Here is a 5,567-nt window from a genome sequence, read left to right as displayed (position 1 = left end):
ATATAGTTGTTGTTAAGTGCCATCAAGTCGATTCCGACTCATAGTGACCATGTATAGGATTTCTAAGGAGCAACTGGTGAGTTTGAACCATGAATCCTGTGATTCAAAACAACTTTTCAGTCCAGTGCTTATCCTACAGTGCCACATCAGGACTCCATATATATATAGAGAGAGAGAGAGCACCATTTCCATTTATCGTTCTTTAGATAGCTTCTGAAATTCTATCTCTTCTACTCTAAGAAAACAATTTACTTAAAGCCCATTGAGAACCCTGAACATATCAAACTTAGGACTCTCCTCTCCTCTTCCCATGCAAAGTGGAAAGGCCAAATTTACTGTCTTACTTGAAATGTGTGTATGTGTATGTTTGCTTGTCAGTTATAACAGTAAAGTGAATATGATCACAATGGTCTGATCCTCCATCATGGGGATGGTGTAAGACCAGGTAGCAGCATTCAATTTTATTGCATAGGGTTGAGTTGGAGATTGACTTTTTGGAGCTAACAATATAAAGGTATTATGGTAACGGGTGGCAACAAACATAGCATTTCTGTAATTAATTTGTAGGTGTGCAGTGATATCCAAAGAGTCTACAGAAGTGTGCCCAAGGCTATATTTGAATGCTGAAGACATCCTAGTTTTCTGAAACCAGATGAAGTAACAGTCAAGAAATCTGTGGGCATAGGGACCCCATCAATTGTGTGCAAACTTCTATTGATTTTGGAAGTGAGAGGTTCATGTCTCACCTGTTGGGAGTTGCCCAGCTGCCCAGCTTTCTAATATCTAGCATGCCCATGTTACTTTCTGGACAGATGACCTCAGTGTGATTATCCCTAGAGCTAGGAGAATGTGAATAGTTCCCCAACCTCTCATGCCTGAGCCCAGCCTTCTTAAGTTTGCACAGTGGTCCCACTCAGCGAGTGGCCTGCTTTGTGAAAATGCCATAAATCTGATCCAGATTATGGGCCCTTCTGACACAAAAGACAACTTGTAGCCCAGATATGTTTCTTTGGGTCCACAGCATTTTACCAACTGAGTTCCAACATCTAACTATGAGGCGATGTGACCTACATCTCCTACAAATAACATTATGTCTATTGTCCTTCCTGTCTAAAGCAGCCAACTCCTGCAGGAGGAGCCCATGGACTCTCCACATTACTGCAGTCTCCTCCTCTCCTTACTGTCTCATTATCATTGCACACACCACTGTCTTCGCCCATTTACTTGGCATATGGCAGACACTTGAGTTTGTAGGCCCTGACGTGTCAATTTCTGTGCAACACAACCATTAAAAGCCTATGTGTTAGAATCAAAATAAAGATATCCAAAGGCCTTTAAAAAATATACATGGCTTCTCTTTGAAAAACATCATCACTCTGTCATAAGTGGGGCCATCTTTCCTATACCACGATATCCATCCATTACGTCAGTGAGTTTTTATGAAAATGGTGACATTGACACATGCAAACTACATACTCAAGTGCCTACTAATATAATAGAAATACTCACAGTTGCTAAATAAATACTACTTGCCTTCTCTTTCTAGGAAAAAGGCCTAGGTCTCTAGTGTACCAGGAATTTTTTTCAGCATTGCCTATTTATCCATCAAAGAGAGTGATATGCATGAGTTAATTAATAAAGTCAGTGGCCTACTCTGTTCCACAACACTTTATTCTCATTTTTTCTCATTCTTTGGCCCTTGAGCCCCTTTCCCTCTGCTACTATGTTTCCTTGTCTTTTCTATCTACTACTTTCAGCATCAGAAAGTAGTTTCCCACTTGACTGTACAAACGAGGGGTTGCAAACCCCAATTCCTTCAGGAATCAAGTGTTGCTGTCATTATTATTGTTCTTGTTATTGCTGTTAGGTGCCATATGCACAATAAAACAAAACACTGCCCAAGAATATATAATCATTTAAACAATCAAGCCTGCCTCCTGGCTGCCAGAACACAGCCATTGTCTTCCCGTGATTCTAGAGACCTCAACTGCTCTATCTTTCAATGTCCTTATCTCTGCCTCCATCTCTGCCGTTGAGAAGAAAAAGCTAACCACCCTCACTTCTAGGCTGTACTTCTTCCAAGACAAATGTGTTAACTCTTCTGATAGTCCACAGTACTTTAAATATTCTTTTCCAACACCATAATTCAAATGCATAGATTCTTCTCAGGTCTTCCTTATTCACTGTCAAACTTGCACTTGTATATGAGAAGACTGAAAATATCATGACTTGGTTCAGGTTCACTGTGGTTCTCAAAGTAACATCTTTGCTCCCCAACACTTAAGAGGTCTTGTACAGCAGATTTGCCTAATGCAAACTTTCATTTGTTTTCTTGACTGCTGCTTCCATGACTGTTGATTGTGGAGCCAAGCAAAATGAAGTCAATGACAATTTCAAAACTTTTCTACATTTATGATGTTATTCAATGGTTTAGTTGTGAGGATTTTTGTTTTCTTTACACTGAGGTACAAACCATACTAAAGGCTGTGGTCTTTGATCTTCTTACATTCTTTTTGCTTTCAGCAAGCAAGTTGTGTCTTCTGTATATCGCAGGTTGTTAATGAGTTTTCCTGCAATCCAGATGCCACATTCTTCTTTATATAATCTTGCTTCTCAAATTATTTGCTCAGCATACAGACTGAATAAATATGGTGAAAGAATACAATCTGAGCACACACTTTTTATTATTTTAAATAATTCAGTATCAAACAGTTGCCTCTTGGTCTATGCACAGGTTCCTTACTATAACAATTCAGTGTTCTGGAATACCCATCCTTTACAATGCCATTCGTAGGTTGTTATGATCCACACGGTCAAATGCCTTTCCATAGTCAATAAAGCACAAGTAAACATCTTTCTGGTATTCTCTGCTTTTAGCCAAGGTCCATCTGACAGCAGCAATGAAATCATTCATTCCATGTCCTCTGGCTTGAATTTCTGGTAGCTTCCTGTTGATATACTGTCATAACCATTTTTTTAATTACCTTCAGCAAAATGCATTGATATCAATGATATTGTTTGATGATTTCCACATTCAGTTGGGTCACCTGTCTTTGGAATGGACACAAATATGGATCTCTTCCAATCAATTAACCAGGTATAGATTATGTCTTTCAAATTTCTTGGCATAGATGACTGAGTGCCTCCAGAGTGGCATCAGTTTGTTGAGATATTTCTATTTGTATTCCTTCAGTTCCTGGAATCTTTCTTTTTTTCCGTCAATGACTTCAGTGCAGCTTGGACTTCTTCCTCAGTCCCTTCAGTTCTTAGTCATATGCTACCTTTTTATTTTATTTTAGAATTTTTTTTAATGTTTTATTGTGAATTATGTGATAATTTACCTGGGAGAACACTAGCTTTACATTAATCCTATTGTATATCATTTTATTGACATGGTTACAATCTATTCCATGCATCATCAAACAACCAGAGGGTATACCCTGCAAGCCTGCCCCCTGGTCATCAGCACACAGCCCCTCTCCCTCTCTGGGTCTAGATTCCCCAGCTGCTCCATCTCTCCACATCATCATCTCTGCTTCCATCTCTTGTGTCAATGCTTCTCTGGGTAGGGTCTTGCACTCTGCTCTTCTCCCTTGATGGTTCCAGGGACCTCGGCTCCTGGACTGCATAGTCAATCACTTCCCTCCTTTTTCTACAAAACATCTACCTTTATATTTCCAACCCTCACAGTCAGTCCTGATAACAATTATTCACCATTGTACCACAAGGCACTTATCCCTAACTCCTTTCATTAGCACCGTCCAGACATATTGGATACTACTCAGTGGAGATTCTACCTTCCTCCGCGCCCTCTGGATCTAGGCTCCCTTTTGAAAGCTTGTAAGCCAGTCACTTCTTGCCTTTGTAGCCCCACCATTTTGGGTATCCAATGTCCAAGTTGCCCATCCCTGTCTATTCTGTGTACCGAGGGGCTAGAAATGATCCTCGCTATGAAGATTTGTTCCCTCTTTTGAGCTACTGCATTCATAGGTGTAGGTCAAGTTCATGAAATTATATCAAATTACTCTTTTTTTTTTCTCTTCTTTCTTCTTCCAGTTGAACTCTGATCATCCAGTCATTGAAGGTCAAGTGAGTATTATCTGTAAGTATAGGTGTTCTTATGCATATACCTTCTCTTCTTAGCTGGATGCTTCACTCTCTGCTCTAGTTCTCTGTGGCTATGTCACTGTCTCTGGGCCCAGGAGTCCCTGGGTCTTGTTATACTGCTGGCCAATCTGGTCTCCACCTAGGTTCACAGGAGTCTATTGAACATTGGAGGGCTTAGCTCCCAGCTTCATTACTATTTTTCCCTCACTTCCCCTTATCGGTAATGAATGTGGTCACCAATCAGAGCGCATGTCTGCTCGTGTATTCCCATTGAGTCTTAGTCTTGGAAGGGGGTTTGCCCTGAGGGGCATATGCTACCTTTTTAAATGGTTGAACATCAAAGAATTCTTGTTGGTACAGTGACTCTGTATATTCCTTCCACCTACGGTTTTGTTGTTGTTGCTTCCCATGTCATTCAACACGGCCCACAGAATCCTTCAATATTGCAACCTAAGACTTCAATTGTTTTCTTCAGTTCTTTCAGCTTTAGAAATGCAAACTCTATTCTACCCTTTTGGTTTTCTAGCTCCGAGTCTTTGCATATTTCATTATAATACTTTGTCTTCTCAAGCTACCCTTTAAAATTGACTGTTCAACTCTTTTACTTCCTCATTTTGTCCAGTTGCTTTAGCTTCTCTATGTTCAAGACAAAGCTTCAGAGTTTTTCCTGACATCCAATTTGGTCTTTTCTTTCTTTCCTGTCTTTTAATAACCTTTTGGTTTTTTCCCTGTGTGAAGTTCTTAATGTTATCCCACAGCTCTTCAGGTCTTCAGTCATTAGTGTCAAATGCATCAGATTTGTTCTTGAGATGCTTTCCAAACACAGGTGGATATATTCAAGGTCATATTTTGGCTCTTGTGGAATTATTTTCATTTTCTTCTGCTTCAGCCAGTACATGCATAGGAGAAGATGAAGAGAAAGTTTGTTCCACAGAAAGTCTGTTCCATAGCTGGCCCCTGACATTCTTTTCATTGATGATAAACAAGGCTCAGACAGATAATGTAAGTCTGTGAAATTGTTGACAATAATAAATAGGCAAGCAAATAATCAACTGGACCAGAACACAGCCTAAAGCTATTCACATATAATTGTTTTTAAATAGCAAATAAATGCTGTTCGGGCCAAACTATTCTGCTGTACTAGACCAGATGGTAACTAATTTGCAAAGAGTATTTTCAACATTTAAGCATAAAAATCTAAGTTTCAATAAAGAGTCTAGACTAATTGATGTGTAAGCCTTTTGACTGTTCATCCCAATTGTAAATTATATTTTGTGACTTCCGGTTCTGGTGGCAGCTGAGGCAGAGTCAGGTAAGACAGGCTCCATGGGGGAGGGACCGAAAACCCAGAGAAGCTGCTTTCACGGAACAGCACCAGAGCTCTGGATCTAGCATAAGGTGCAGGGTGTCAATTTCCCACACACACCAGTGGAAAAATCACAGCATAAAGGAAAATACTG

The sequence above is a fragment of the Chrysochloris asiatica genome, unplaced genomic scaffold (genome assembly GCF_000296735.1).
Source record: "Chrysochloris asiatica unplaced genomic scaffold, ChrAsi1.0 scaffold00014, whole genome shotgun sequence".
NCBI classification, from domain to species: domain Eukaryota; kingdom Metazoa; phylum Chordata; class Mammalia; order Afrosoricida; family Chrysochloridae; genus Chrysochloris; species Chrysochloris asiatica.
The sequence above is the reverse complement of the archived record's forward strand: the minus strand, read 5'-3'. Positions refer to the sequence as shown.